Source organism: Protopterus annectens, chromosome 1.part1, assembly GCF_019279795.1.
Source record: "Protopterus annectens isolate FY-2018-M chromosome 1.part1, PAN1.0, whole genome shotgun sequence".
In the NCBI taxonomy this organism is placed as follows: domain Eukaryota; kingdom Metazoa; phylum Chordata; order Ceratodontiformes; family Protopteridae; genus Protopterus; species Protopterus annectens.
Window position 1 is genome coordinate 1,644,674,634 of NC_056726.1, and position 22,384 is coordinate 1,644,697,017.

Below are 22,384 nucleotides of genomic sequence, written 5' to 3' on the forward strand. Positions count from 1 at the left end.
AGTCATGGGATTTTACTCTTTTTTGCAACAATTTCTTTCTTCTGTTGTAGAGTTTGTTTATGGCAGGAGACCACCAGATTGGTTTCCTTTTTTTGGAGGATAGCATCTTGGTTCTGTTAGGGGTAGCATGATCCATGCACTCGTATAAGTGCTTATAAAGTGAATTTGTGTAGGATTCAGCAGTCGCACCTCTATTGTCCATCTGCATGGGTGTTGTGAAGTTTGCCACTTATGTCTTAGGAAGCATGAAGTTGGCTTTGGAGAAAATTTTTATGGTGGTTTCCCTAATGGGGGTGAGGGCAGGATGAGGATGTCTAGGCTGATTAGCTTCTCATCAGATCTGTCCAACGAGGAATTGACCTCTGGTGTGGAACACCGGTCACCATGTTGTTAATAACCAGGTCTAGGATATTGCTGACCCTGGTGAGGGTGTGGATAAGTTGAACTAAGGTGTTGGAATTTATGAATTCCAGAAAACGTTGAGCAAAAGAGTTGGTACATGAGTAGTTTTCCCAGTTAATGGTGGGGTAGTTGAAATCACCCATTATTAGGGTGTTGGGTTGTACCCTAATATTTTCCAGTGTATCAAGAAATGAGGAGTGGGAATCCTGGAGCATGTGGGGGATCTGTAGCAAGTTACAGTTTGGATTGAGGTCTTGCCCAGAGTTAGTTGCACTTGAATAATCTCGGATGCTTTATGCTGAGCAACTAGCCTGGAGGTGTGGATATCCTTAATGAATATGGACATGCCTCCACCTTTAGTGTTTCAGTCCAGGTTAGGTGGCCGAAAGGTGTGGTATGAATTATAGCCTGGTAATGCAGGGGTGCTCTCTGGAGCTTTGAACCAGGTCTCTGTCACCACACATATGTTGATGTACTCCATTTTGAGGAGTGCCTCGAGTGAATGCATTTTGAGGTTTAGACTTCTAGCATTGAGTAGCATTACCCTCAGGTTTTACTTGCTTGTACCATTTACGGTGGTGAATTTGTCATTTGAACCTTGCCTAAAAAAGGCACTATAGGGGTGGCAAGAGCCTTAGCCAGTATCCGGAATCCCAAGGGTGACAGGTGCAGGCCATCTTTGGCAAAGCACATACTGTCCTAAATACATAGTTATGATGTGTGATGAGTCATGATAATTTTAACCCAGTAGATTATGATCGGGTCACCTGATCATATCCTGCTTGTCATGTGTTTGAGACATGGATGTAAAATAATTCATCTTAAGAGTGAAGGCTGAGATATGAATCTTGGCATCCATGTCAAGAGCACATAATTCAGGGTTATGACTGGTGACACAATCATAGTTCATTGCTGTTCATGCAGCTTTATGTGCTGCATGTACTACTAGTTACAGTAAAATACAAAAAAAAAAACCTAAAGCTTTGCTGGTTTTCAAAGCCATAAAACACTTAGCATTCACTGTTATGTTTGCACTCACCCATAGCTGACCTTAAGCATAGGCCAACTAGGCAGCCGCCAAGGGTGCCGCTCTAGCAAGGGCACTTTTCCGGTATCTATTTGATGTAGGTAGACCAGAATGGGAGCACTGGGTGGTGTGGTGGGGGGCACCATGGTGCCCTTTTGACTAGGGCACCAGTTGACCTAAGGCCACTCCTGCACTCACCTTTCATAACTCTCAGCTGTCCAGATTTTTGCAGAAGTTCAAGTAATTACTTTATGTTTCTAGTCTGTTCCTCATAAAATCTGTGTTTTTTGGACAAACCACTGAGAACTGAAGTCACTAAATAATGACATACATTTGAGTTTCAAAGCTGATATCCTTCAAAAAATGCAGGTGAACACATACCCTATTATTCCAGATAGTTTCTAAGTTTATTGGAGGAAGGGGCACCTTATTTCTGTGGACAGCAGGCAGAAACAAATCTTTTATTCTGCCGCTGTCATTTGCTGCTCAATACAGGCAATTTTTAGTGCCTAGTAGAAGACCTGAGATTAACAACTTTAGCAGGTGGTGCTTTACATTGGTTAAGATCATGTCTTGCTCCACTTTAGCAATTAACTGGCTTGTCTTTTTCTGAATATGGGAGCTCAATCACCAAGCATAATGCACTACAAAACTATTGTGCACATCATACATATGCAACATATTCCAAATAAAATATTGTCATGTTTAAAGCTTCTCAAAAAGCAGCAAAACCATGCCAATAACTGTCAGGAAAACAGCAAGAATAAAATTCAGTATCTGTTGGTTCACCAACACACTTTATGAGAAAATTGACTGAAGTTGTGTAATTTTATAATAAGTGTGTCGGTGAACCAACAGACACTGCTTTTTATTCTTGCTGTTGTCATGTTTAATATATTTTGCACACATTATATTGGGCATATATAACAAGCATTAATGATATATCTGTTGCAATAAACATAGTTATAATACACAACTATATGGTGTGTTTCATTCCTAATCAAAATTTGACCACTGCATGTACATCTTGTGACACATAGAAAGTTAACAGGCCGGTGCATTTTATGCCTTCGGTACTATTCAGAGTAATGATGGCCTCAAAGTGCGACCAAGCTCGTTTGCATCACAGAAGGCAGCCCAAATTAAATGTTTCACTTTTTTCCTTTAGTCTGTGAGCTATGTTTATACACTGGTGAGCAGTGCTGAAATGCAAAAGAAAAAAAATACTTGTATTGCAAACTAACACAATAAAAGTATATGTCTGGCAAATTAATACCACTTATAGCATTGACATGACACATTCAAACTTTTCACATTTGTTTGTCAAATCACAAGTAGCATTTAGGTTACACATCATCAAGATTTCATGTAATGGCAATTATTCAGAAAGGGTAACCACAGAGAATGACAGAAGGTCATTCTTGGTATAGTATATATCATTACTCACGATATAAACATTTGCAGTAAAATGTTTTACTGTCATGGTGAATAATTGTGAGATATGAATAAGTTCACCAGCATAAATCACTCATATGTCCAAATTACTCACATTACTGCTTTTGTGTTATCATACTCTACAAAATGTCAGATGTTACAACATCTGTGGCATATATTGTTATTAATACTGAGCAGAAGTGTGTCTACAACAACACATTCGTAACATCAATTCGCATGAACTACAGGTTAGATTTTTAGCATTTATTACAGATGTTAGCCTGTGCATTCTTTATATAACATTGGGCATCAATATTTATTCTAAATCAAGTCATAAATAATATCTGCAAACTGGATATAAATCCTGCATTTTATGGCCTCTTCACTTACACTTTGCACCACAAAAATAGTGAGCAGATGGTGGAAATTCTTCACTCATTATTGTCCAGAGTGCTGATAATAGAGCACTGGCATCAGTCTTAATTGGGCTACTGATGGCATTACAAATTAAATGTGTCATTTTATGTTAGGAAGTGAACTCTCGTTTACTGTTAGGGACCACTGCCAGTCAAGACTGTGCAATACAAATGACATGCAAAGGATGAGGAGAGAAAAAAAATAAAATAGGAAACATTATAAATCAAGAAGTTAAAAAATGTTGTGTCTTTCGGCTTTTCCCAGTTAGGGGTCGCCACAGTGGAACTCCGGTCCGCTAATGATTGGTAGTTGATTTTTACATGCCGAGTTACCAGCCCTGATGCACAGCCTTCAGTGAAGGTACACCCATTCACACATGTCTCCATGCAGAATACACTCTAGCTGAGAATCGAACCAGACAGTGTTTTATTGTGAGGCGACAATGCTACCATTGTGATATTTCCTCAGCTTTATCTATTACAACATGAATATATGCTCCTTAAACATCACTATATTCATGCAAACAGTGCCTTCTCTGGATTTGAACCATCAATCCAGGGCATTAACAAAACACACAAGATTATTATCACTATTTGCTACAGACACAGAGACATACCAGGAAGAAAAAAGTAAATTACATACACTCAAGATGCAACAATCTATCAATTCTCTTTTAAGGTGCAACAGAATTAAGTTCTGACAGTTGTCCTTTGTAATTTGCTGGTAGATGTGTGGATGAATAGGATATTGGCAACAGTTAAACTAATATTTCCCCACACAATACAAAACAAATATTTGCAACACCAGCTTTTTATTTCTCTTAAAATGTTAGTAAAGAATGTTACCTGATATTAAGGAAATGTTTCTCTGGGAATCTGACCAGTAATTGCAAAAGACTGTTGCATCACTTATCAACAAGTTGAAGAGTTTTACATTTGTTGCCCCAGAGTGTGCTAACCATTTGATATATATCTGCCTGCCCTGCGCACAAGTGGATATCCAGTGTAAGTTTTATCCATTTTTATTTAAAAGGTGTAAATTATTTTTGTTCTTCCTTACATACTTTTTTGCATACATTTTCTTTATTATTATAATTTTTTGTGTGTTCTGTATTAACTTGTGTGTACTCATAGAGAGCCTTACTTTTTTGATTATTTTTGCATGATGGATGGATACATTCAAACATATTTTTTTTTGTTAACTGAACGGCCTGTTGTTGCTTGATTTCTTTTTCTTTTTTTGTTGTTTATTTTTTGTTCTTTTATGTTTCTTCACATACATATGGCACCCAAGACATCTGCACTCCATAAAGAGACATTCAGTGAAACAGAAAATAAAGTTATTATTCATACAATAAGTTGACAAGGCTCATTCCTCTTAGACAGAGGCGGAAGTGACAATTCACCCAGTGACTGTATCCTGGAGGTCAACAATCTAAATGCTATGAAAGGCTATGGCCACACCTATCACAAAATGAGACACAGGACTAGTGACATGATAATGCATGCAAAAAATAGGATGGTTCCAGTTGACTGGCAACCTATGGCTACTAGGGTTCTTATGCTACTGAAACACCACTGACTCAAACAGAGGAGTACCTGCTCATTGTCACAGATGTATACAGCTCAGCACAGGGATCACACAGAAGCACTGATATCTGTACTAATAAAAAGGACAGCCCGAGTTTGTCTACTGCAGATCTTCTAGGTATGCAATATAATTAAATAGCTATACTTGAATAATCACGAACATAAAAGTATGAAGAACATTTCACTGAATATCTTCATCAGACCATGTAACCAATTAGTACAAAACATTTAAAAACTTAAAAGAACCAATCACAAGATTCATTTAAAAATGACATCACATCCTAAGAAAATGCTACATTGTAGCATGCAGCTCCTAGTGGATACCAGAGGAGGACTAGTTGAGAGCCTCCATTAAAGAACAACAAGAAAAATTGTATTTTAAACACTCACATAAAGTTATTGATAATGTCTTGGAGAATATTCTGGATGGCATTTTAGTCTATGAGAGGAGGCTCATCCAGCAGAAAAAAGACAAAATTTATAGGGATACACGGAACTTTGAGAGGGAACATGTCTTCATGTGGCCCAGGGGTGATAATATCCATCCTAAATGGAATGCCAATACAAGAACCAAGCCTAATAATGTTTCAGCAGCTAAAAGATTTAGTAATACAAACATAGATAACATGCTTCATAATATGACTGTAGAAATTCATCAAGATAGTCCTATTTTTCATGACAATCCTAGAGATGTTAACCAAGAACAGGCACACACCTGTTCAACTGAGATTATAATTGCCAATGATAATATTGACATTGGTAATAACATCGCCAATTCTACAGTTGAACAAGCTACAGTAACATCTTGTGATGTATGTCCTGAAGTCCGTAAGAGTCAGTTTGTGAACAATACTGTTATGACATCAACTACTAATACTACAACCCCCCCCCCCCTTTTCCCCTGCCCATCAATATAGAGAAAGGGCCAGTCAGAACATGCTCATTGAGTCGGGGGAGACAGAAAAGGAAGATATCCACAGAGAGACCAACAAATCAATCCCTAAAGAAAATGTGGAACCAGGTGGGAGCTCCCTAGTATTATTTATTATTTATTTCCAGTTTGATTACTGGGGATGTCCACTGGGCTCAAAGAGCCTGTTTTCAGTGGAGGCCTGGGGAGAAAAGCTCCATATTACAAGCAATTAAACAAAAATGAAATAATACAAAGTAATGAGAAAAAGTAGAAATGCATAATGGCAAGACAGTTCATAAACATATTTACAAAGTTGTATAGAGAACTATTTGTACAATAATTAAGTGATAGAGGCAAGAGAAGCATTCACAATTAAAGGGAAAGCAATTATTAGTTGAGGGTTAAAGATTTGAATGTTGTATGTTGTGGTTGAGCAGAAATGGAGGAGAAATAGGTGGGAAGTACACTGTTAGTAGCATAGATTATAGTGTTTGAAGTATTCTTAGAGAGGTGGTTGAACATTAATAAAAGTGGAGTTCACACATGAAAGGTATGATTGCCATAGTTAAACTGCATCAGCTTAATATAGGTAGTTATTAAAGATTAATTGTTTTCAGTAACAGGGAATGAGATCAGGGACTATATACAGTATTTACATTGTGTACATTTAAGGTAGAAAAACATTATTAATAATTTGGTGTTGAATTTGACTTAGAGGGAGGCAGATGTTTAAGGGATCTTTAGATTTAGAGTGAGGTAGGTGTTTAGGAAAACAGCCTGGGTTGGATGAATAAGTAGGGAAGCTTTATGAGGAAGTATACATAGAAGAGATTAAGTATGTTATGTAGGGAGAATATAGTTACATTTCCAGTGCTGTGTAAGGTAGGAATGAAGCTGAGTTTTAAAGTATTCATAGTTTTCAGAGATTCTAAGAGAAGAAAGCAGGGAGTTCCATCTTTTGGCTAGGGAAGAAGAGAGTAGAAGGTGGCCAGCAGGACGTTTAGGATTGTATACAGAGAGGAGATTCTGGTATGCAGATCTCAGGGCTCTATGGGGGGGTGTAAAAGGGTAAGATATTTGCTAAAGCAGGGCATAGAGTTGGTTTGAAAATTAGTCTGTGGGTAGTAGTGAGTTGAAGGAAGTTGAGTTGATTGGGAAGTTCTAGCCAGTTTAGCAGGTGGAGAGATGTGCAGTGGTGGGACGAGTAATTAGCTTTAGTTGCGAATTTAGCAATTTTGTTGTAACATGTTTCTAGTTTTGAGGAGATGGAAGAGGATAAGTTGGCAAGTAGGGGCGCACCATATAGAAGAGAAGGTAGTAAGCAGGTGGTGGCAAAAGCTTGTCTAGTAGATGAAGAGAGGAATTGGGAGTGTCTATATAGTATGCCAAGTTTCTGGTGAGTTTTTTTAATGTTTAGCTGAACTTGTGTGTCAAATTTTAGGTGCTCATCGATGGTTACTCCAAGTACTTTAGCAGAAGGGACAATTTCTATAGTGGAGTTAGTATTGCTAAAGCTACTGAAAGATTGTTTGTCAAGCTGGAGGGTTTTTTTTTTTGGGGGGGGGGGAGAATTTTTGATTTATTAGCATTTAGTAAGAGATTATTTTAAAGCATCCAGTTTTCAGTTGTAGAAAAGGCCAATTGCGTTTTTGCTAGGAGGTCAGGGAGATTAGAAGTAGAGCAAACTAATGTTGAGTTGTCTGCGTATCGCACTATTTTAGTATTAGGAATGGCAGCATGAAAATCATTAATAAATACATCGAAGAGCATTGGGCCAAGTATGGATACCTGGGGAACTCCAGTAGGGGTGGGTAGGAATGTTGAGGTGCCAGTTTGTCATTTTACAGCTTGGGATCTATTAGAAAGGTAGCTGATGAACCATAATATGGTGTTCTGTGAGAGATTAAGATTAGAAAGATGATTTAGAAGGTGGGTATGGGAAACAGTGTTGAAAGCTTTGGAAAGATCTAAAAGGATAGCAGATACAATTTCTCCAGAATCATGGGCATGATTTACTAAGTCTAAGAAAGAGAGAAGAGCAGTTATTGTACTATGTCCAGGATGAAAACCATGTTGTATAGGGGTGAGGAGGCGATTATCAGTAAGGTAAGGCATGAGCTGGAGGTGGATGCATTTTTCAAGTATTTCTGAGATTGGGGAGAGAATGGCTATTGGACAGGAGTTAGAGATAGTATTATTTTTACCTTCTTTATGGAGGGGAAGGATAAAGGCAGCATACCACAGTTTGGGAACATAAGACACCTGTATGGATCTATTGATGAGAATGCTGATGAGGATGGCAATGCCATCAGCAGCGAGCTTTAGATAGAGAGAGGGGATATAGTCTGAAATGTAGGGGGGCAGTTAGGATTGGGAGGTTGGGAGGATGTGGGGATGTGGGTTTGAGTACAGAGGAGGAGTTGTGATTGGGGAAGGTCTTGGTGAGTTCAGCTATGGAGTTGGTAAAGAAGGAGTTGAATAAGGTGGCTAATTCTGTGTCAGTTTTACTGGTATCAGGACAGGGGTTTCTTTTTGTACCGGGATTTAGTAGAGAGTTGATGGAGGTCCAGAACTGTTTAGGGGTTTTGGAGTGATTGTTCTGGAGTTTAGTGTAGTAAGACTTTTTATCTCTTATGATATGTTTTTTGGTTAGGTTACGGAGTTGCTTATATTTAAGAAGCATTTCAAGGAGTTGGTGTTGGTGATACAGTTTCCAGGTCTTGTCTCTTTGTAGCATAAGATTCTTAGTATCCTTAGATAGCCAGGGGGCAGGGTTGGATTTCATTCGTTTAGTTCTAGGTGGGGCATGGGAATTTAAGATATCTAAGAAGGTAGTATTGAAAAAATCTACAGTGTTATCTAGGGAAAGTGTTTTTAGATTATCCCAGTTTATTAATTTGAGGGTGTTAGAGAAACTTGAAGGATTAAAATTAGTGAGGTTGTGAGTATGGATATATAAGTCAGGGTGTGGCTTTGAGTGTGTTACTCGATAGATAAAGGCAGGGTAGTGGCCACTTATGGTGTCTGGTAAGGTACCTGAGTATAAGATCTTATTTGGGTGGGAGGCTAGAATCCAGTCCAGAGTGGAACTTGGGGGGTTCTTTTTATTGGGTCTTGTGATGCTATTAGTTAGTTGAGTGAAATTTAAAAGATTAATAGATATAGATGGATTGGTGCCATTGATTTTGTTCCATTCAATGTTCACATCACCTAATATGTACGTCTCGAGCTTAATATTATTTGTAGCCCATAGAAGAATGTCTTCTAGGGTGGTAGGGTTGTTACTAAGGGGGGATATAAAGGTCTATAAGACATATGCTTTTGAAATTATTCAGTTTGAGTATCCCCACAACTAATTCTGCATTATTGAATTGAGGAATGGGGTTTTGGTAAGGTGAGATGGAGTGTTAATTTGAGTAAATTAAGGTTACTCCTCCAGCTTTTTTGTTTTGGCGGTCACATCTAAGAGCCTGAAAACGTGGTGGTAGGATTTCAGATTTGGAAATCTGGGGTTTTAGCCAAGTCTTGGAGACTGCTACTATGTCTGACAGGGTATGGTAAAGCCAAGCATGGAAGAGAGCAGCTTTGTTTTTTAGACTCTGGGCATTTAGAGAAAGAATTTTTAGGAATTTTTGGTTAGTAATGTTGGATGAGGTAGGAGGAGTGGTATTGGTGATATTGGTTGTGACAGGGGAAGTGGAGTTGGTAATAGTTTTAGGACCAGGGTTGGGGTGAATATCTCCTACTAGGGAAAAGCAGTAAGAGGAAGTGAACAGTAGTTGTAGTTTGGGCTTAGTTGATTGTGGGAGGTTAGTGAGTGATTACGGTGAGTGCCACTTAAAAGAGCAGAATGTAAGTTTTAGTTTAAAGTAGTGGAGTGTATTAGGTTGAAATATTGAGGGGGATATATAATGAAAGTGAGATTTGGATGGGTGGAGATAGAGATGAGTGGTGGAGTGGGGGGAAAGGAAGGAGGAAGGGACTTTGTAGGATGTATATAAGGTGGCATGGAAAAGAGGAATTAGGAACAATATGGTTAAACAGGAGGTGAGAAGGATTTGTGTAAGATGTGGGGACATGGTTGGTTGGTGTAAGGTAAGAGAGTGGGAATAAACAAAGAGATGAGAGTATGTTAGAGAGGGTGAAACTGAAGGGTATGGGGGTAAGAAGAGAAGGCTTTAAGCTCTTCCCCTGTTCAACTTTGAAAAAGAGAGGCTGTGTGCAGATTTTGCTGCATACAGGGTATATATAAACACAAACAAACATGGCTATCATTATGTGCCAAGAGCGCTGTTTATGACAAGTGCATTAAGTCCAAGAAGTGACAAAACATAAGTTTTCCTCGACAAAATAGCTGGCATCAAACACTGTAGATATCATAAAAAAAAGTAAGATTTACCCACAAGTCCCCAAAGAGTAAAGATATTCAGTCTTAACAGCTTACACCCCTGCAGAGAGGAAAAAAAAAAAGTAGTTCCATTCGAACCAAGTCCCATGCAGCAGCATAAAACACTGTCAATATCTTGAGGAAAACTGGAAAACTTTACACATAAGTCCCCAAAGAATAATGACATTCAGTTCCAACAACTCACAACTGGAGAATGAAATATGACACACCGAACGCACTGGACACAGTTTCAAACTCAAAAAATTCACTACAGTCCCACTTAAAGCTGGCAAAATGAAATACCAACTTTCAACAGCTTATGGAGATAATGTCTAGGCCTGTAGTCTAATCACTCCCAAAAAGCACCTTCACTCACTCGCAATACCGTGCAACATGAACAAAACTGAGTTTCAAGGGTACCATTTAGTCACCCACAAACCCTCGCTGCCCTCCTCCGTTGATTGCGTTCACCTCTTCAACTCTCCCATAAACTTCAGCATCAACTTCCAAGCCCGAAATGGAGGCCGCTGTTCTCACTGGCATCTTCCATTGTATGGTTTCAAACACCGGCCATTCGGCCCATGAGCATAACTAAGTTTATATTCCTGTTTGGCTACCAGCTGAAATATTTTTGTCCATATCGTTATGTTCTTTGTGTTTGCAGATGTCTGTCAGTCGCTGCTTCTTGTAGCATATTCGCTAAGGTGAGCAATTTTATAGATGTTTTCTCAACAAACTGGTTGATTTCTTGAGGATTTCTCCCTTAGATCCTAGTTTACTCTCCTAGTCTTTGTTTAGATTGCTCCAGTTTCCTGAGCTGACATGGTTCTATAATGCATCATTTAGAGTTTATTTGAGTCCACGAAATACGCACATACTAGACACATGCAGTCCCATCCATGCAGCAGAAATACATGTTCCAGCGAATATTAAGCAGAGATGAATTATATGTTCTGAATAAGGGACGTTCCTTTATTCCAACCACGAAAAGTGACTTAACTGAGACTATGCTGGATGTTAAATGTTTTATGCCAAATGTAATGTTAAAAATACAATTTGCTGATAATATACAGAATGAAATGAATATATTTAAGAGGCCCAGTTTATACATGCCAATTAGTCATCCTCTGGTAGAAGCTTTTGGTAAGATGGTTGAAGGCGACCTTTATGATTTTTATGATAATAAGCATGTACTTGGCTCTAATAGAAAGAGAAAGTTTAACATGAGTTACAACGAACACTGCGCGCTTAAAAATCTTCAAAGAGATGAGACCATAGGTGTCAGACCGGCTGACAAAGGAGGCCCTGTTGTTATAATGGATAAACATAACTATGTAGAGAGTATGTATAAAATGCTGGAAGAGGCACAGTTTTACTCCCATATTGATATAATCAAAATACATGAGATACATGAAAGAATTGCATTTATGCTGGAAGATTTAGTGAAAAGAAAAGTTATAGATAAAAATCAGCATAACTTCCTTAAAGTAGATTATCCCCTGCTTCCATCTATACAAGGTCTACCAAAAATCCATAACAATGATCAAAAGCCTCCTATGAGGCTCATTGCATCTGGGAGAGGATGGGTGACTGAATCCTTCTCCCTTTGCATTAAGAAATATCTGAGACCTGTATTAGATAAAAATATTTTTATCTTAAGAGATACAAAGCATTTTCTCTTGGATTTATACTAGTATTGTAGCTCTCAGGTGATGAATATGGACTCCTACCTTGTTACCCTTGATGTACAATTTTTATTTACTATTATACCAAATGATGGGGTTATTAACTCAGTACAGAGATACTTACACAAACACAGTGATCTTAGAACAGAACAAATTGATTTGATTAGTTTGTTTATTGAAACTAGTCTAGAGAATAATGCATTTACCTTCAACTGTGATATATTTTTACAGCGTGATGGCATGGCTATTGGCACTTCTTGTGCCAATAGCTACGCCAACATGTTTATGGCACAGTGGGAGGAAGAGACTTTATTTAATATGGATTCCTTTACCCATTATGTGAAATTTTATAGGTGTTTTGTAGACAATCATTTCCTCATTCAGTGGGGGGGGGGGGTCCTAGTGAGTACTTAGACCATTTTTTTTCAAACTTTGAATAAGAAATATAGTTATCTAAAGTTTACAATGAATTATTCTAAAAATAAGATAGAATATCTTAATGTGTTTGTGGAAAGGCTCAATAATGGCATGATTAATACGGGTATCTATAGAAGAAAATGCTCTAGAAACACCCTGTTACATAGGAGTAGTATGCACCCAGGATACATTTTCAAAAATATTATCAGCGGGCAAGGTATGAAAGTATCCCGGTTAAACACCTCGGAGGATGGTTTTCACAATGTAATCACTAATCTTAGGCACATGTTAGTAAACAGAGGTTATATATATACTGAATTAGACTATAATCTAGATGCCTTATATGAACTTTGGGCAAATAGAGCTAGACCCTAGTTTTCATCCCATATGGACTCAAGTAATTCACATATTAGCAATATACCCTTTGATAAATTGAAAATCCCTATGTATTTTACTTCTGATGTTAATTCCATATCTCATATTATCATAAGTAATTGGAAAGTCCTTACAACTGACCCGCAAATTAGAAACATTGTTGGAGAAGAACCAGCATTCAGATTTAAGAACAAACTTAATTTTAAATGGATTTTACGTCAGGCTAATAATCTAGATGTGAACCAATATGCTGACTTAGGCACCTATTCTTGTGGCAACTGTAATTTCTGTCATTATATTAACATTTCAAATATGTTTGTACATCCAGATACTGGTAGGAGGTTTGAGTTCAGAGTCCATGCCAACTGTCAGAGCTCTAATGTTGTCTACTTAGCTTTATGCATGACATGTCAATCATTCTATATAGGTAAAACTAACCAGACACTCAAAGAGGGGATGAGAGAACACCTCTATAGTATTGGAATCAAATATGATTAAAATGCATTATCCAAGCATGTTAACATAGCAGGAGATGAACACCACTTTAAATTTATGTTTTTTGATATAATAATTCCTAATATACAAGAAGGGAATATCTGAAATAATATGGAAAGCAAGGAAGCTAAGTGGATTCTGAGATTGAGGGCTGACAGAGGCAAGGGTCTCAATGACAGAGGCTCCATAAAACCCATTTTGAAACAAAGGAAACTATCAGTTGCCACTAGATAATTATGTTATTCTAGGTACTTGAAATGTTATTGTCTTTTTCTGAATGTTCTAAAATCTTCAGATAAATGTACATTCCTTGACAGGTCTATACTGACATTACGTCTGAATGCTGGTAGGTTTGGATTCATAGATGGTTGGATTAGGTTGTTTTTGGTGCCTCGACATGACATGTTCCATGCAGTATTAGTGTGATTTGTGTTCATTTTGCTATAGTTGAGAGGTTTTATCAGTGGTTTCCCTACATTGATGGGTCATGTATGAGAGGACCACCTCACATATTAAGTTATGATGCATTATAGATCACCAACTAGGCATAGGTACCTACCTTGTATATTGGTGATGCCAATCTATAGCCACAATATAAGAATCCCTTTTGGGCCAATGTTCCATCCAGCAAATGTTCTTATTGCTGAATTACTGTTGATATGAAAGCCATGTCCAACCCGGAATTAATGGACATGCTGCACCTCAGAAAATCCAAATCCCATCGAGTTACGCGCTCGAGAGACTTGAACCTCAGCACTGAAATAAATAGGACATGCTGGAGGGACAGATTCATAACCTAAAGGCTCCCTTCACTCTGGAATAAAATCCCAGTCCAGGTTAGGCAGAGTCCCTCGTTGACTCTCTTCAAGAGGAATCTTGATGAGTGGATGGGAGATCGTAGGTTTACCCCGGGTATCACTTCTGTGTCACTGTTAGACAGAGGCACAGTATACTAACCTCGAAAAAGGGCATAGCAAAATTAATTTAAAATCGGTGGCGAAATGATCCATGCAATCCTGAAGGTGTTCATAGAATGTGTTTATAAAGGATTTTGCAGTCTGGGCTATATTTTCCACAGGCCCGGTTTTCAGGAGTGTGAAATTTTCTTTAGAGAAGTTTTTCACTGGTTTTCTGTGATGGGGGTGGGGTCGGGATGTGAATATCCAGTGAGATTAGTTTATGGTCTGATCTTACCAGTGAGGGATAGACTTCTGGTCTGGAGCATAGAGTCCCCATGTTGGTGATGATCAGGTCCAGTATGTTTTCCCCTCTTGTGGGAGTGGTAACAAGTTGTTCCATAGCATTTGAGTTTATAAATTCTAGGAACCTTTGGGCTAGGGTGTTGGAGCTAGAGTAATGCTCCCAGTCTATGTTTGGGTAGTTGAAGTCGCCCAATATAATGATGTTAGGAGAGACCTTCATATTTTCCAGTGTTCTCAGGAAGGCCGAGTGGGGTTCCTGGGTTTGGGTGGGTGGTCTGTAGCAGGTTATAAACTGGAAGGCAGTTTTACCCACTGTTAGTTGCACATGGATAGTCTCTGATGCTTTGTGCTGTGCCACCAACCTGGAGGTGTGGGTATCTTTGACAAATATTGATACTCCCCCTCCTTTTGTGGTTCAGTCCAAGTTTTGGGGCTGAAAAGCATGGTATGAGGTATAATCTGGTAGTGCTGGGGTGCTCTCAGGAGCCTTGAACCAGGTTTCTGTTACTGCACAGGTATCGATGTTCTCCATGCTAAGAAGAGTTTCGAGTGCGTGCATCTTGAGGTTTAGACTTCTGGCGTTGAGTAGCATTACTCTTAGTTTCTTATCCCTTGTGATACCTATGGAGGTGGGTTTGTCTTTTGAGCCTTGCCTAAAAAGGCACTATGGGGGTAGCAAGAGCCTTTGCCAATATCTGAAAGCCCAGGGGTGACAGGTGCAAGCCGTCCCTAGCGAAGCATCGTGGCTTGTCGAGCATGTCATCCCAGGCTGACAGGCACTGGATCGCCTTTGAATGACTCCAATACTTAAGCCAATTGTTGAAATTGATCATCTTGTCTTCATATTGTGGCATAATTCTTGGTGAGGGTAAGATGCTACTCAAGGTCAGGGTCATACCGGCCTTTAAAGTATTAGATACACCTGGATTCGAACCCAGTATGATCTGGACTCAAAAAGGAACATGTAAATGCATTAACACCTGCTGCAACAGCATCAGTAAAGCTGCAGGTGTGTTTCATAGACTCAGTACAAACTCTCAGACTATAGCAATGCAGCTTGTGTTTGTGTACTACTTAACTACGTGCAAACAAGCTTAGTTTTGGAAATGTGTATCTCGCATGCTTGAGAACTTTGCCAGTCATTGTACAAACCCGCTGCTTGCCATGCTATGGAAAAGAATATGTTATTATGTATTACTGCTGTTTACTGTCTGTTTTCATGACATGAAATTACAGAGAAAACATAACAAACTGAATGCCCTGTCTACCAATATGTCAAATTTTTGCAATACAGCCATGTGTTACCTCAACCCCAAGCATTGTAACCCTGGTGTCTCAGTACTTTTTTCACACATATTTTACTACACGACAAAAAATAATATCAAATGTTGTGTGACAGGTAATGCACATCAGTCTGCTAACATGTAGAACTAGAACTATTGATCCGTAAGTCTAAAAAGCCTTATCTGCAAGGCTAAGGAAGGAATCAGCATGGATCTTATTCACAGGGATATAGGTGACCTACCACACACTTGACCCAACCCATTTTGGTTTTGTCAAAAGTAGATCTTGCTTATTAAGCCTAGTGAACTTCTTTGATACTGACCTCAAAGACCTGGATGAGGGATTACAGGACATACCACCTATGATGAGTTATCCAAGGCCTTTGACAGTATCCCCCATTCAGGTATCATAGAGAAAATCTCCCATCTGTGAAGTAACCCATACATTACTAAATGGATAGCCAACTGGATCACCAACAGAACACATGCTGTCAAAGTTGGGGATTGCACCTCCACCACTATAACACTTACAAGTGGAATACCACAGGGATCTGTGCTGGGCCCTCAACTGTTTGAAAACTATTTCTCTGAAGCCCAGGCAAAAGTAGATGGTCTGTGGTATATCAAGCTTGCAGGTGACTGTCAACTGGATGCAGTCATATAGGGTCCCCAACAATGTTAACGTATTGCAGAAGGGGCTGACACAGACAAATGATTAGTGCCAAACTAGCAGACTGAACCGGAAAGCAAAAAATGGCTCATTGTCCCCTTTGGCAATGAAGTACCCCTGCTAATTATGATATACATAGCACCCCTCTAAAGAAATAACACAGTGTTGCAAGACCTGGGAACACATGTTGATAGCAATCTACACTTCAATCACTATGTGTCCTTAGTGGTAAGACACACATTCTGTTTTGTGCATCTCATAAATATGGGCATCATATCCAAGACCAGGGAGGTTACGGTTCTGCTGTACTCTACCCGTATCAGGCCACTAATTGAGTACAATGCTCCCTCCTGTCTGTACCTCACCAGACACCTGCAGCAACTGGAGAAATCACAAAGATTTGTGCCTGGGAGAATTCCAGGCCTCCAAAACATGACATACACGGAAAGACTAAAAGACCTGTCTGTATTCAGTATCATGCAGGTTGCTGAGAGGTGTGTTATGCCTGACCTACAGAGCAGTCTCAGACATTGCCCTACTGGAAATGCTGGATATCCGGAAATCAAATAGGACAAGAATATCTTGCTCCAGAGATCTCAGCCTAGCCTGTGACATAAACAGAACATGTTAGGAGACAGATATATCTCACAGTGATTGCCACTCCTCTATAATAGGCTCCCACTGCATGTGAAGCAGTGCTCCTCAATTACCCTATTCAAGTGCAACCTTGACAACTGGATGGGTGATTGTAAATTCACCCCTGGGGTGTACCTATGTACCTCATGGGCAGGGCCAGTTGGTGCTGATCACAAAATCGCTATTCTAACAATGACCATCTAACTATGCTCAATAAGGATACTTGTTTTTTTATACAACTAGGTTTGTAAACACCCTAGGGCCATTAGGTCAGTAACCTCATATGAATCTATGAAGATATGAACCTATGCAGGCCTTCGCAACATCTTCTTTCCAAGATGCCCTGCTGAGGTCATCCACTGTAAGTTCACCTGCAGTCTTATAAAAGTCAAACTTGTCTTGTGGTGCTTGCATAAAGTACTGAGTTCTGTAGTCTGAGTACTTAGATAGGTAGGGGTTCTGTTCTTACTGCAGTCAACTGTGTGTGTGTGTGTGTGTGTGTGTGTGTGTGTGTGTGTGTGTGTGTGTGTGTGTCTAGACCGAAGATCAGAAATATGTATCCTACATTTACTGCTCCAATGCCATGGATTAACAGTATTTTGATACTTGCACATTGCACATGCCTACACATCCATTTCATGCAGACCTCCCAACATCTTCTCTCCAACATGCTCCGCTGATGTCATCCACTATAAATTGATCTGCAGTCTTATAAAAGTCAGATTTGTGCCATGGCACTTATGTAAAGTACTACGTTTTGTACTCTGTCTACTTAGATAGATAGGGGTTCTGTTCTCACTGCAGTGAACTGTGTGCATATGTACCTAGACAGAAGAGCAGAAGTGTGTATCCTACAGTTATTGCTCCAATGCCATGGATTGACAGCATTTTGATACTTGCACATGCCTACACATCCATTTCATGCAGACCTCCCAACATCTTCCCTCCAACATGATCTGCTGAGGTCATCCATTATAAGCTGACCTGCAGTCTTGTAAAAGTCATACTTTTCCCGGGGTGCTTGCATAAAGTGCTGAGTTATATAATCTGTGTACTTAGGTAGGGGTTCTATTCTCACTGCAGTCAACTGTGTGTGTGTGTGTGTGTGTGTGTGTGTGTGTGTGTGTGTGTGTGTGTGTGTGTGTTTGTGTTCTTGCTTTTGCCTTTTACTCCAGCATGTGGGGCACTGTTGTTGGCATATTCTCCTCAACAGACACTGCTGATATTATCAGCTATAAAGCATTGTCTGAGACACTCCAAGTCAGCCTTGAGCTGTGATGCTTACCTTAAATGTAGAGGTCAATAGCCTGTGTACTTAGCTAGGAGTTTTATTCTCATTGCAGTAAACTGAGTATGTGTGTTTGTGCTCTTGCTTGACATTACAGAGAGCCTTTTACACTAGCATGATGTGGGACACTGTTATTATCATATTCTCCTCAACAGACACTGCTGATGTGATCCGCTATATCTGATTTATGGACATACACTATACCCACCAGTGCAGGATCAGAGACTGACCTGGAGGCCAGGCAGAAGTCACCTCATCCTATATGATACAGATTACAGTCTCTCCACATACAACATGGTATGATTTGTAGGCCCTGTGTTTTCTTGATGAGAAATCCCTGTTGTCTTTACAGCTACTGCAAGTTTCTGGTGAGGTATATGCAAAACAGAGTATTATATTCTTTTAGTGTTCTGATGATGTTCGAGTTCAGTGCTGTCATACAATCCTAAGATCTGAATATCGTGACATGACTTATGATGTGCACAACATAGGCTTTCAATACCAGTGTGGACACATAGTTGTTGAAGTTCAGATTGCTATCTACGTGTTCTCAGTGCTTGCATCACTGGGTTTCAGCATAGCATGATTGTTGTTATTTATTCATTCATTTATTTATTTATTTGCCTGTTTGTTTGTTTGTTTGTTTGTTTGACATTTGTTAACCAGGAAAGTCTGAATGAGCTACAGCCCTTTTTCAACAGAGGCCCAGGGAGAAAAGCTCCACAACAGTACATAGTAATTTTACAAAAAGAATAAACAATAAACAATTTGTGCAAAAAATACAAAAATAAAAAGAGAATATGGTGTTAAAAACACATCCAAACAATAATGCTGTTAATTGACAATGTACAGAGTTTGCTAAAAATAGCTATAAAACTTTACAAAAAACAGATTATAAATACCAAGAAGGAAAAAAATTACAGATAAGAAATACAGAATTTGAAAATGTTCAGAGAAAAGGTGTAAGGTGATAGACGTATGGGGAGTTGCAACAATGAAATGAGAAAAAGTGTAGGAGCCAGAGAGGAAATACAGTAGCAAGAAGCAGAACAATTTAAAGGAAGCAAGGAGAAGAGCAGTAATGAAGTTGTAGTTAAAAAGGTTAAAGGTTAGGGAGATTGAGATTTATGAAAGTTAGGAGAAGAAAATTCAAGCAGTGATTTTACAGTGACATGTCCAATTATTAAGTAGTTATTCTATGAGAGCTTTTTTAAATTCATGTGTCCATGTTATTTTTCTGATAGCCAAGGGGAAGCTTATTCTACAATAGGGCAGGAGTGTAGCTATATAGGTTTAGTCTTCTTGATCTTTTAGGTTTATATATATATATATACACATATATATATATACATATATATATATATATATATATATATATATATATATATATATACACACACACCCCTGCAATAGGTGCAATTTTTTTACTTGCATATAAATACATCTAATGTATTTATCCATCATCCTAGGTCTGGTGCAGTGTTTAATTTTAGTGTTATGGTGAACTGTCGGACTTCTAACATCATCTAATTGGCTATGAGGAAGTCATGTGCCTGTTTTTACATTGGCAAGACAAACCGCTCATTTTCTGAGAGGATTAGGGAACATCTATACAGCATTCGAGTTTCTGACAGTAAGGATGTACTTGCCAAACATGTAATGAACTTTGGTTGTCCACATGCCTTTAATTTTATTGTTATAGAAGTTGCTCCTTGCAGCATACGAATGGGCGATTTTAGGAATTGTACTAAGAGTAGGAAGCTTCATTGTATTATTAGACTTCAAGCTGATAAGCAGCATGGCTTAATGGTAGAGTCTCTTTAAGACCTGTTTTAAAGTGTAGGGACTTACTGAAATAAATAATTGACAAGCTTCAGCTATTATGCATGTATGTTGAACATCACTTGTCATTGGCTCTGCTACATTTGAATTCTTTTAATATACCGATGTTGTTTTACTGCATTATGGTCTGAAGAAGCACCTCTTGCTGCAAAGGTGCTTACTCTCTACATTCATTAAAGCATTTTGAGTTTTGTACATTTTGTTGGCTTATTTGAAATGTTTGTTACTCTTGCAAGAGTCCGCTGTATTTCTGTTGCCGCAAAATGTTTACTTTTAATTTTGTTACAACTTTAGAGTTTATAATATGTTACTGGAATGATGATTTAATTAAAATGGTAACTCCGTTTTTTTTTCTAATTGCCCAATACAATAATACCTTTGATCCATATCTTGTTTTTCAACTTTTCCCATTGATCTTGTTTCAGTGAGTTTCTGGTTGAAGTACTGTCGCTCATCCCTCTCTAACATAGATGACAGGCAGGCAGGGTAGTTTGTTTAGATGTTTCATTACATAGAAACACATCGGTATGGAGAGCAGCATCATAAAATACAAACTAGTTATTAACAAACAGACCTTGCAAACAGCCTACTGCAAAATGGCAGTCAGGTTCGCACATGCCCAATATTTATACACTTGTGCAAGCCCTTGGGTAGCTTCTTAAAGGTACATACATTCATTGATCTACCTCCTCCCTCTTAAAAAGATTGTCCTTAGAAGAAAACAACATTGGAGTTAGACATGGACTATTAGGCAATAGAAAAAAAACACAATGTTCTTGTCCAAGTTGTTGTGCATCTATAACATGGTCTGGAGATGTGACCGGATCTCATAACATAACAATCTGGATTGGATTTAGCAACAGGGACAGTCTTTGGTGAACAACTCATATCAGGAACTTGTGGGTTCATCACAAGAATGGGAAAATTCTCTGGAACTTCCTGTGGAACTGGAGCACTGGACAACTCACTCTGAGATAAAGAGTCTATCTCACAGGCTATGTGCTGTGGTATAGGTTCAGACACCAGTATCAAATGTTTCCAGTTCTGTCTAACCTCTACTCCTTGTGATTCCACAATGTATGATCTCGGTTCTGAGCAAATATTCTTCACAACTCTAATCTGATCATAACCTTTGGATGTTTCCATCCTTATCGCTTGTCCTTCTCGTAATGGATTGAGCAGTTTGCTGGTTGTATTGTAGTAGGACTTTTGGGTTAATCGCTTCTTCAACAGATTGTTTTTCACTGGCCTGTTGTTCTTAACACATGGAACCAACAATTGACTACTGACTGGTAACGTGGTTCTGGCTTGTCTCGACAGAAGTCTCTCGGAGGGTAAATCATGAAGTTTATCACGAGGAATATTTCTGAGATAAAAGAGATTCAACAAAACATCACTATTGTCTCATTTTGAATTCTCTAGTAACTGTTTTGCACTTTGAACTGCACGTTCTGCCATACCATTTGACTGCGGATATTCTGGGCTACTTGTGACATGAGTAAAGTCCCACTCTTTCCAAATCTTTTGAACTATTGGCTTGTAAACTGTGTGTCATTGTCAGAAATAACTTTGTGTGGACTACCATGGACTGCAAAATGATGCTTCATCTTAGTAATGACAGTATGAATGCTAGGTTCGGAAGTAGGTCAATCTCGAACCAATTAGAATAAGAGTCTACTGACACCAAGTAACACTTACCATTCCATTTGAAAATGTTGGTAGCTACTGTTGACCAAGGTAGTTTAGGAAACTGGTATAGCTGAAGTGATTCTTTCTGTTTATGTGGCTTAGAATTATTGCACACAGAACAAGATGAAAGTAATCTCTCAATGTCTTGTGACATAGAAGACTAAAATACTAGTCCTCTCACCCTTCTTTTGGTAGAGTCGGTTCCTGGGTAGCCACAGTGCAAGATAGTAATGTACTCTTGTTGCAAGCAGTTTAGAACAATTACATTAGGACCTTCATAATGATACCATTGTCAGACAAAATCTCATCTCTGTATAGAAAATAAGGTTGCACTTCTTGAGGTAAACCATATTGCTTTGACGGCCATCCTTGATTGATAAAGTGGTTGAGTCTCTGTAAAACTGGATGTGTGGCTGTGTGATCTCTCAGCTCATCAAGATGTGTGTAAAAAACATTTCTCACTTCCATGACTTCAAAATGAAAGTTCCCATCCTCATGCTGTTCAGTAGTGTTCCTGGGTGATCTGGATAATGTATAAGCAAGATAAAGAAGTTTGCCTGTCTTGTAGACAAGAGTGAAATTATGCTTTTGCAATCTCAACATCAAGCGTTGGAATCTGGGAGGGGCTGAATG